This window comes from Rutidosis leptorrhynchoides, chromosome 2 (assembly GCF_046630445.1).
Source record: "Rutidosis leptorrhynchoides isolate AG116_Rl617_1_P2 chromosome 2, CSIRO_AGI_Rlap_v1, whole genome shotgun sequence".
Taxonomy (NCBI): domain Eukaryota; kingdom Viridiplantae; phylum Streptophyta; class Magnoliopsida; order Asterales; family Asteraceae; genus Rutidosis; species Rutidosis leptorrhynchoides.
The window spans coordinates 589,437,263-589,449,582 of NC_092334.1; the positions used below are offsets into that span (position 1 = coordinate 589,437,263).

Sequence of the window (12,320 nt, forward strand, 5' to 3'; positions counted from 1 at the left end):
TTGATAATACATGTATTAAAACAAAATTGAGTGTAAATCTAAGTATCGTAAACGTTATGAATGAATACACTTTCAATGCAACAATCAATTGTTTATATTCGTTTTTACCAAGTTTCCATTCTCTAGTACTGTATTCCAAACTTTTGCTTGAGTTTTCGTTTAGCTTGTATTCCAATATTGTGTCACTGGAAAATAAAAAGTGAAAATGGTTGTAAGTCTGTCAAGAATTTGTATTTGTTAATAGTGTCAACAATTGATAATCACTAATATGATTATAGAGTTTTACTTTTATAACAACAACAAAAACTACACTACAGTCTGAGAAACAATAAATGTTTTGTTGAGCGATAAGAAAAATTTGTTCAATAGTATAGGAAAAGATCATACCATCCAAAACATTAAAGAACACGAAAAATCCTAAATATACGTGTTTGAAGATGTCAAAATATAACAATATGTGAAGTACATTTCAGAATTCGAATCAAAATTACATATTATTTTTATAAAATGTTTTAACCTAATGCATTAATGAATGAGCCTGTAGTGCCACCATCCATATATAATATGTAAACTTGTTATTAACTGCACCCATATCAGTCTGCAACACCGTTGCGATTATCCGAAGCAACCACAATTCTATTTGCTATGAGATATTAGTGTACAAAATCAATAAATAACTTGTCTCTGATAATAAAATATGTATCAAACATCTTAAATAGAACGAAATCAAATTCTTCTAAACAGATTAAAAAACTTTATTCCTTTGCACATAAACATGATTTTAATGAAAATATGCAGAGTTACTTACTCGTCATGAATGGATTATACATTACGATGATTCCGCCAAATCTAAAACTTCATTTAATTAAATTCGGATTCGAATTGTTCTATAAACGGTTTGATATTAACAGAAGTCGGATTAAATCGTCCTCATATAAACGGAATTCGAATTAAATCGTCGCCATATAAACGAGTCCGGTGTATGAGTATCTCGGAATTCAGAAATCGGAATTCGTATTGATACTTCAAATGGAATCTGCCCTATGATTTAATTGCATTGATGCACCCTTTGTTCTCAGGATTGTTCGTCACTTGAGCATATTTTCCTGCATTCAAAAGATTAAGTAAAATCAGTAATCAGTAAAACATACTAAACCTAAGTACCACTGCGATATTTTAAAGAACTAAATCAAAATGGGTTGAACAGCCTCCTCACACCTTAGCCTCCACAACTTTGGCAAATTATTTACATCCATTGAGAACATCATATAAGTGACATACTCAATGAGCAAGTTGTAAAGTAATTAGGCTGCAGAGTAACAGGTCAAAATATTGCTAAGTCTTTTATCTATATGAGCTGCTCATTAGACAATGTGCAAGCCCATGTAAAAAGAAACCAGTTAACAAATTTGGGTCTAAAGGTCAATAATCTTACAAAAAAAATAAATAAATAAACAACAATATGTAGCTTACAAGATATAGTTCTTCAGTAGCAACATCATAGTCACTCATGTGTTTTGCTGACTGAAACATATGGCAAATAACATCAGAATCATTTCAATTTTTTACCCTAATATAGCTGCTACATAAAATAAATCAGGTTGCATGCTTTGAACATCACCCATCAGCAACCCCCTGCATTACAGTACCCATGATGGAATGTGTTGCAACTTTTAGTGAACAGAAACTTACTAAAGTTAAATTACTAAATAGAAACTTACCTAAGTGACATAAGGTGTGTAGTTATCCATAAGTATATGGATCCAAAGTGAACTTCGATAAGAAGTCGTGGTGCAAAGACACGAGATATAAGAATTCAAAAAAAGTGCACGAATTCAATAATGGTACCCAAAAAAAGTTTCTATTCATGCACACATAATAGAAGATTATTATAAAATAAAAAGTATCTCCTTTGAGGCATCCAACATAATCGTATTTTCAAACCTTAGAAGTAGCAGCCTGAGTAGGTTAGTCAAATTGGGTAATGGGTCTAAAAAGCCTCCGGTTGACAGTTATCCTCGATGTAGTTAGGATACAAAGTGTCGTGAACAAATGTGTCCACATAAACCTTAATCAACAGCCTCTAACCAATTAATTATCTGATATAGCTCATCAGGTAGATCCTGATCCTCTCACATCGACTTCCCGAGTTCATAAGCGGTCTTGTGAAAAAACTTCTCCGTAACACTTTCAAAAATGGTGATACGCGGGTTAGAAAACTTCTCCGTAACACTTTCAAAAATGGTGATAGGCGGGTTAGATATAATTGACGATTAAAACAATTTGTATATGGGCTACAACTCAAAAGTTGGTAATTGTGTTACCTAAAAGACGCCTCCGGTTCTTATGGATAATGAGAATAGGTATATTTAAGGGCTAAGATGGCATCAATGTCCAAGGTCAAGTCGAGAATGGAGTTGCCTATTGAAAACACTTTCTGAAAGCAACGTACGCCCAATCATCATCGGGAAGTATCGTGATGATTTCTACATATACAACATACTTGTCAACCAATTTCCAGTTTTTAAGTGAATGATATCATGTCATTTCATTAAACAATTGGTTAGAAAAAGAAAGTAAGAACTTGCATAGTAATTATGACATGTTTATTAAAGTGAATAAAACATACATGAATGAGAAGAATCAACAATTATGGATGTGAACGTGGGCAAAGAGACCAGACGTTTTAGTTGCATCTTCTAACGAATGATGTTTTTTATTCCATACTTTGAAAGTTGTAAAACATATTACTTCAAATTGTTAACTAATACTGTTAACCACTCAACTTAATTTTCACAATTGAATATATTATTTGAATCAAAATTTTCCCAATTAAAGAAATATGCAATTTAAGTTGAAAAAAAGTAAATTAATTCTATACAACAAAATACAAAGCTTTAAAATCGAAGTAATATAAACCAGACTTTTTAGTTGCATCTTGAACGGATGATGTTTATTACTCATTACTTTATAATTTATAATACAAAACATGTTCAAAATTTATAATAGATACAGATTCACATTAAAGGATTCAATATTCTGAAAAAATATTAACATATACAATATACAAATTAAAAATACAATATTCACAAGGATTGATGAACGTACCCCGATTTACAAATTTACGACTTCACTCGGAATGGTCCATTGTTAGGTAACTAAACTAAAAGAAGGTGCTGCCATTTGTTAATAAATTGAAACACAATATCTTTAAACAAAAAAATGAAGTGAAGATATAGAATCAATACCTTGATTTTGTATCATCAAACACCTTGATTCTGTATCATCAAATAGTGACTTGCAGATATCTGTTAATAATACACCTTGAATCAGACACCTTGAATTAAACACGGGTTTGTCCTTCAGGATTTCGACTGTTAATCATTAAAAGAATCGAGCGAACCACATCGATCTGTAACTTTTTTTTATCTGAAAGATCTATTTTGGAACGGAGAGAAACTGAAGGATGAAGCCTTTGTAGTTACCCATTTTCTCCGATACAAATAGCAGCATACACATTGATTGTGTTATGAACCCTAATCAAAGAATATTGTATGTGTGAAACAAACCACGTTGATAATCAGTGTTTATGGTGATTGGTTTTTTGGTTTATCAATCGCATCTGATTGATTGCGTATCTTTGTCTGATTGAATCAGGTGTGAGATTGGGGTTTGTAGGGGATGGATCATATAGGAGCAGTAGGAGAAGAAAGATTGGGGATTTCTGATGTGTTTTTTTATTGTCGATTGAAGATTGAAGATGGTGGAAATTAGGTTAATTAATTAGTGTTAATTGTGATTAAGTATGTATTTTTACACGTGGCATTTGAGATTAGGAGTACTTAAGGAATTGACACATAGGATAAACCTTCACGATTTATAGATGTTTATAGATAGATAGATAGATAGATAGATAGATAGATAGATTATAGATATAGATAGATAGATAGATAGATAGATTATAGATTATAGATTTTTAAGTATTTGGTAGAGTAGTGGAATACCTAAAATATAGAGTAAAATGACAAAAAAACTATGAGTTTTTTTTTTCTTTTCTTCAAACCCTAGTTTTATTAGCTTTTAACTTTTTTTTTTCCATATGTCTAAACGCTCTAATCTTTTTTAATCAAATGAAACTTTGTATTAGATATGAGTTTAGCTAAAAGCTTCAAAAACTACTTTATCAAACATGTCCAAAATAATACTTTTTTTGGAGTTTTTTAAGAGATGGTGATAATTTTAAAAAATTATTTAAAAATGATTTGTACCATAATTTATATATGGGAGGTGATCCTCACATATCACTTTTTGATCCATCTATACATAATTTACTATCATATCCTTAATTATAATTTGAATAATAATATAAGTTCAAATCTCTAAATTAATTTAAGGGTATAATTGTAAATTTATAAGACAAAAGTGTAGATGGATTAAAAAGTGGTGTGTGAGGATCACCTCCTTTTATATATAATTGAGTTTTTATCAAAAAATTTGTATAGTAGGAATTAAAAAATTTATATGTTGACTTTTTAATATTTTAGGAAATGATTTTGGACAGTAATTTTGTTGGAAAATTGATCAAAATACAATTTTTTAAGGCTTCAAACAAAATACACTTTTTAAAAAAAATTGTCTTTTTACACCATTCGGTAGACGGAATTTCTGTCTACTACCTTTATCTGTCGTCTACTATTATTTTTACAAAGTAGTCGACAGTTTTTTTGTCGACTACTCAATAACGGTGGTCTACTACATAGTAGACGTAACCCTGGTAGACTACCTAAAAACATTTAAAAGTTAACATTTAATAAAAGTAGTAGACAGTTTTTTCGTCGACTACTCAATAAAGGTGGTCTACTATATAGTAGACGAAGTTATAAGGCAGTAGACGTAACTCTGGTAGACTACCTAAAAAACACAGTTTTTTTAGGTAGTCTACCAGGGTTACGTCTACTGCCTTATAACTTCGTCTACTATATAGTAGACAACCTTTATTGAGTAGTCGACGAAAAACTGTCTACTACTTTGTAAAAATAATAGTAGACGACAGATAAAGGTGGTAGACAGAAATCTCGTCTACCGAATGGTGTAAAAAGACATTTTTTTTTAAAAAGTGTATTTTGTTTGAAGCCTTAAAAAAAGTGTATTTTGAACAATTTCCCAATTTTGTTTCAGATCCAGTGTGAGACGACCCGGCATAATCCATAAGGACGAATACAATATCATATGATTACATTGCGAGGTATTTGACCTCTATATGATACATTTTACAAACATTGCATTCGTTTTTAAAAGACAAACTTTCATTATCACGAAAGTTGACGGGTATACATACCATTTCATAATATATCTAAACTATAAATGACTTAATCTGTCATTTACTTAATAATAATCTTTATTGAACTCAACGACTTGAATGCAACGTCTTTTGAAATATGTCAAGAATGACTCCAAGTAATATCTTTCAAATGAGCAAATGCACAGCGGAAGATTTCTTTAATACCTGAGAATAAACATGCTTTCAAGTGTCAACCAAAAGGTTGGTGAGTTCATTAGTTTATCATAATCAATCATTTCCATTATTTTAATAGAACACAAGATTTTCATTTCCATTTTTCATAAACATCATCTCATATCAGGCATTTCGCAAACTGCATAGAGATAAAAATCATTCATATGGTGAACACCTGGTAACCGACCTTAACAAGATGCATATAGAATATCACCATTATTTCGCGACTCCCTTCGGACATGATAAATTCAAAGTACTAAAGCATCCGTTACTTTGGATGGGGCTTGTTGGGCCCGATAGATCTATCTTTAGGATTCGCGTCAATTAGGGTGTCTGTTCCCTAATTCTTAGATTACCAGACTAAAAAGGGGCATATTCGATTCGATAATCCAACCATAAAATGTAGTTTCGATTACTTGTGTCTATTTCGTAAAACATTTATAAAAGCAGCGCATGTATTGAAATGTCCCGTTCTTATTGATTAAAAACGTTCCATATTAATTGATTTCGGTGCGAGGTTTTGACCTCTATATGAGACGTTTTTCAAAGACTGCCTTCATTTTAAAACAAACCATAACCTTTATTTCATCAATAAAGGTTTAAAAAGCTTTACGTAGATTATCAAATAATGATAATCTAAAATATCCTGTTTATACACGACCATTACATAATGGTTTACAATACAAATATGTTACAACAAAATAAGTTTCTTGAATGCAGTTTTTACACAATATCATACAAGCATGGACTCCAAATCTCGTCCTTATTTAAGTATGCGACAGCAGAAGCTCTTAATAATCACCTGAGAATAAACATGCTTAAAACGTCAACAAAAATGTTGGTGAGTTATAGGTTTAACCTATATATATCAAATCGTAACAATAGACCACAAGATTTCATATTTCAATACACATCCCATACATAGAGATAAAAATCATTCATATGGTGAACACCTGGTAACCGACATTAACAAGATGCATATATAAGAATATTCCCATCATTCCGGGACACCCTTCGGATATGATATAAATTTCGAAGTACTAAAGCATCCGGTACTTTGGATGGGGTTTGTTAGGCCCAATAGATCTATCTTTAGGATTCGCGTCAATTAGGGTGTCTGTTCCCTAATTCTTAGATTACCGGACTTAATAAAAAGGGGCATATTCGATTTCGATAATTCAACCATAGAATGTAGTTTCACGTACTTGTGTCTATTTTGTAAATCATTTATAAAACCTGCATGTATTATCATCCCAAAATATTAGATTTTAAAAGTGGGACTATAACTCACTTTCACAGATTTTTACTTCGTCGAGAAGTAAGACTTGGCCACTGTTGATTCACGAACCTATAACAATATATACATATATATTAAAGTATGTTCAAAATATATTTACAACACTTTTAATATATTTTGATGTTTTAAGTTTATTAAGTCAGCTGTCCTCGTTAGTAACCTACAACTAGTTGTCCACAGTTAGATGTACAGAAATAAATCGATAAATATTATCTTGAATCAATCCACAACCCAGTGTATACGTATCTCAGTATTGATCACAACTCAAACTATATATATTTTGGAATCAACCTCAACCCTGTATAGCTAACTCCAACATTCACATATAGAGTGTCTATGGTTGTTCCGAAATATATATAGATGTGTCGACATGATAGGTCGAAACATTGTATACGTGTCTATGGTATCTCAAGATTACATAATATACAATACAAGTTGATTAAGTTATGGTTGGAATAGATTTGTTATCAATTTTCACGTAGCTAAAATGAGAAAAATTATCCAATCTTGTTTTACCCATAACTTCTTCATTTTAAATCCGTTTTGAGTGAATCAAATTGCTATGGTTTCATATTGAACTCTATTTTATGAATCTAAACAGAAAAAGTATAGGTTTATAGTCGGAAAAATAAGTTACAAGTCGTTTTTGTAAAGGTAGTCATTTCAGTCGAAAGAACGACGTCTAGATGACCATTTTAGAAAACATACTTCCACTTTGAGTTTAACCATAATTTTTGGATATAGTTTCATGTTCATAATAAAAATCATTTTCTCAGAATAACAACTTTTAAATCAAAGTTTATCATAGTTTTTAATTAACTAACCCAAAACAGCCCGCGGTGTTACTACGACGGCGTAAATCCGGTTTTACGGTGTTTTTCGTGTTTCCAGGTTTTAAATCATTAAGTTAGCATATCATATAGATATAGAACATGTGTTTAGTTAATTTTAAAAGTCAAGTTAGAAGGATTAACTTTTGTTTGCGAACAAGTTTAGAATTAACTAAACTATGTTCTAGTGATTACGAGTTTAAACCTTCGAATAAGATAGTTTTATATATATGAATCGAATGATGTTATGAACGTCATTACTACCTCAAGTTTAGTAGGTAAACCTACTGGAAGTGATAAGAAATGATCTAGCTTCAAAGAATCTTGGATGGCTTGAAAGTTCTTGAAGTAGGATCATGACACAAAAACAAGTTCAAGTAAGATTTTTACTCGAATTAAGATAGTTTATAGTTATAGAAATTGAATCAAAGTTTGAATATGAATATTACCTTGAATAATAAAGATAACCTACTATATATAACAAAGGTTTCTTGATCTTAGATGATTACTTGGAATGGATTAGAAAGCTTGGAAGTAAATTAGTAAACTTGAAGGGATTTTTGAAGTGTTCTTGAAGTGTTCTTCCTATGATGATTATAGCTTGATTCTTGAAGTGATTTTTGATGAATATGATGATTAACTACTGGAAAAATACGTTCATAATAGTGTGTGTGTGTTGAGAGAGAATTAGAAAGAGAATTGGAAGTGAAATGGTGTGAATGATGAGTGGTAATTGGTGAGTGGTGAGTGGGGTTAAAAGGAGTTCTAGTTAGTTGACTAGCTCATGGTAGAAGTTAAAATTGATTAGTCATACATGACATAATCAAGAGTGGAATCCCATGCTAGTTCCTATTGGTATATACCCATAGTAAGTACGTTTTGAAGCTGTGTATAATACGGGTAAGAATACGACTAGAATTCTTGATGAAAGAAAAGAATGGGAAAGTAACTGTAACCATTTTCGTTAAGTATGAGTGTTTTGATATATGTCTTGAAGTCTTCCAAAAGTATTTTAATACATCTAAATACACTACATGTATATACATTTTAACTGAGTCGTTAAGTCATCGTTAGTCGTTACATGTAAGTGTTGTTTTGAAACCTTTAAGTTAACGATCTCAATTAATGTTGTTAACCCATTATTTATTATATCTAATGAGATGTTAAATTATTATATTATCATGATATTATGATATATTAATATATCTTAATATGATATATATACATTTAAATGTCGTTACAACGATAATCGTTACATATATGTCTCGTTTCGAAATCCTTAAGTTAGTAGTCTTGTTTATATGTATATAACTCATTGTTAATATACTTATGGAGATACTTACTTATCATAATCTCATGTTAACCATATGTATATCCATATATATATCGTCATGTCGTTTTTACAAGTTTTAACGTTCGTGAATCGCCGGTCAACTTGGGTGGTCAATTGTCTATATGAAACATATTTCAATTAATCAAGTCTTAACAAGTTTGATTGCTTAACATGTTGGAAACATTTAATCATGTAAATATCAATCTCAATTAATATATATAAACATGGAAAAGTTCGGGTCACTACAGTACCTACCCGTTAAATAAATTTCGTCCCGAAATTTTATGCTGTTGAAGGTGTTGACGAATCTTCTGGAAATAGATGCGGGTATTTCTTCTTCATCTGATCTTCACACTCCCAGGTGAACTCGGGTCCTCTACGAGCATTCCATCGAACCTTAACAATTGGTATCTTATTTTGCTTAAGTCTTTTAACCTCACGATCCATTATTTCGACGGGTTCTTCGATGAATTGAAGTTTTTCGTTGATTTGGATTTCATCTAACGGAATAGTGAGATCTTCTTTAGCAAAACATTTCTTCAAATTCGAGACGTGGAAAGTGTTATGTACAGCCGCAAGTTGTTGAGGTAACTCAAGTCGGTAAGCTACTGGTCCGACACGATCAATAATCTTGAATGGTCCAATATACCTTGGATTTAATTTCCCTCGTTTACCAAATCGAACAACGCCTTTCCAAGGTGCAACTTTAAGCATGACCATCTCTCCAATTTCAAATTCTATATCTTTTCTTTTAATGTCAGCCTAGCTCTTTTGTCGACTTTGGGCGGTTTTCAACTGTTGTTGAATTTGGATGATCTTCTCGGTAGTTTCTTGTATAATCTCGGGACCCGTAATCTGTCTATCCCCCACTTCACTCCAACAAATCGGAGACCTGCACTTTCTACCATAAAGTGCTTCAAACGGCGCCATCTCAATGCTTGAATGGTAGCTGTTGTTGTAGGAAAATTCTGCTAACGGTAGATGTCGATCCCAACTGTTTCCAAAATCAATAACACATGCTCGTAGCATGTCTTCAAGCGTTTGTATCGTCCTTTCGCTCTGCCCATCAGTTTGTGGATGATAGGCAGTACTCATGTCTAGACGAGTTTCTAATGCTTGCTGTAATGTCTGCCAGAATCTTGAAATAAATCTGCCATCCCTATCAGAGATAATAGAGATTGGTATTCCATGTCTGGAGACGACTTCCTTCAAATACAGTCGTGCTAACTTCTCCATCTTGTCATCTTCTCTTATTGGCAGGAAGTGTGCTGATTTGGTGAGACGATCAACTATTACCCAAATAGTATCAAAACCACTTGCAGTCCTTGGCAATTTAGTGATGAAATCCATGGTAATGTTTTCCCATTTCCATTCTGGGATTTCGGGTTATTGAAGTAGACCTGATGGTTTTTGATGCTCAGCTTTGACCTTAGAACACGTCAAACATTCTCCTACATATTTAGCAACATCGGCTTTCATACCCGGCCACCAAAAATGTTTCTTGAGATCCTTGTACATCTTCCCCGTTCCAGGATGTATTGAGTATCTGGTTTTATGAGCTTCTCTAAGTACCATTTCTCTCATATCTCCAAATTTTGGTACCCAAATCCTTTCAGCCCTATACCGGGTTCCGTCTTCCCGAATATTAAGATGCTGCTCCGATCCTTTGGGTATTTCATCCATTAAATTTCCTTCTTTTAAAACTCCTTGTTGCGCCTCCTTTATTTGAGTAGTAAGGTTATTATGAATCATTATATTCATAGATTTTACTCGAATGGGTTCTCTGTCCTTCCTGCTCAAGGCATCGGCTACCACATTTGCCTTCCCCGGGTGGTAACGAATCTCAAAGTCGTAATCATTCAATAATTCAATCCACCTACGCTGCCTCATATTCAGTTGTTTCTGATTAAATATGTGTTGAAGACTTTTGTGGTCGGTATATATAATACTTTTGACCCCATATAAGTAGTGCCTCCAAGTCTTTAATGCAAAAACAACCGCGCCTAATTCCAAATCATGCGTCGTATAATTTTGTTCGTGAATCTTCAATTATCTAGACGCATAAGCAATCACCTTCGTTCGTTGCATTAATACACAACCGAGACCTTGCTTTGATGCATCACAATAAATCACAAAATCATTATTCCCTTCAGGCAATGACAATATAGGTGTCGTAGTTAGCTTTTTCTTCAATAACTGAAACGCTTTCTCTTGTTCATCATTCCATTCAAATTTCTTCCCTTTATGCGTTAATGCAGTCAAGGGTTTTGCTATTCTGGAAAAGTCTTGGATGAACCTTCTGTAGTAACCAGCTAGTCCTAAAAACTGGCGTATGTGTTTCGGAGTTTTCGGGATTTCCCACTTTTCAACAGTTTCTATCTTTGCCGGATCCACCTTAATACCTTCTTTGTTCACTATGTGACCGAGGAATTGAACTTCTTCCAACCAAAATGCACACTTTGAAAACTTAGCGTACAATTCTTCCTTTCTCAATACTTCTAACACCTTTCTCAAATGTTCACCGTGTTCTTGGTCATTCTTTGAGCAAATAAGTATGTCATCAATGAAAACAATGACAAACTTGTCAAGGTATGGTCCACACACTCGGTTCATAAGGTCCATGAACACAGCTGGTGCATTAGTTAAACCAAACGGCATGACCATAAACTCGTAATGACCGTAACGTGTTCTGAAAGCAGTCTTTGGAATATCATCTTCTTTCACCCGCATTTGATGATACCCGGAACGTAAGTCAATCTTTGAATAAACAGACGAGCCTTGTAGTTGATCAAATAAGTCGTCGATTCTCGGTAGTGGGTAGCGGTTCTTGATGGTAAGTTTGTTCAACTCTCGGTAGTCGATACACAACCTGAATGTACCATCTTTCTTCTTGACAAACAAAACAGGAGCTCCCCACGGTGATGTGCTTGATCGAATGAAACCACGCTCTAAAAGTTCTTGTAATTGGATTTGCAGTTCTTTCATCTCGCTGGGTGCGAGTCTGTAAGGAGCACGAGCTATTGGTGCAGCTCCTGGTACAAGATCTATTTGAAATTCAACGGATCGATGTGGGGGTAATCCCGGTAATTCTTTCGGAAATACATCGGGAAATTCTTTTGCAAAACATCATTGATGCTCTTTTCTTCAGTTTGTACTTTTTCGACGTGTGCTAGAACAGCATAGCAACCTTTTCTTATTAGTTTTTGTGCCTTCAAATTACTAATAAGATGTAGCTTCGTGTTGCCCTTTTCTCCGTACACCATTAAGGGTTTTCCTTTTTCTCGTATAATGCGAATTGCATTTTTGTAACAAACGATCTCTGCTTTCACTTCTTTCAACCAGTCC

General features: G+C 33.1%; 1 long non-coding RNA gene across 2 annotated transcripts; it reads right to left on the reverse strand.

Moving 5' to 3' along the window:
• Positions 1-549: 549 nt before the first annotated feature.
• Positions 550-3,756, reverse strand: LOC139893313 (uncharacterized). 2 transcript variants are annotated; one of them, XR_011774473.1, is made up of 6 exons: positions 3,249-3,756; positions 3,109-3,163; positions 2,325-2,486; positions 1,945-2,187; positions 1,474-1,524; positions 550-1,106 (listed from the first exon to the last, which is right to left on the reverse strand). It is a non-coding gene; the product is annotated as an uncharacterized lncRNA (long non-coding RNA). The 2 variants fall into 2 exon arrangements; XR_011774472.1 differs by having other exon boundaries at positions 551-1,106; positions 3,109-3,158.
• Positions 3,757-12,320: the final 8,564 nt, after the last annotated feature.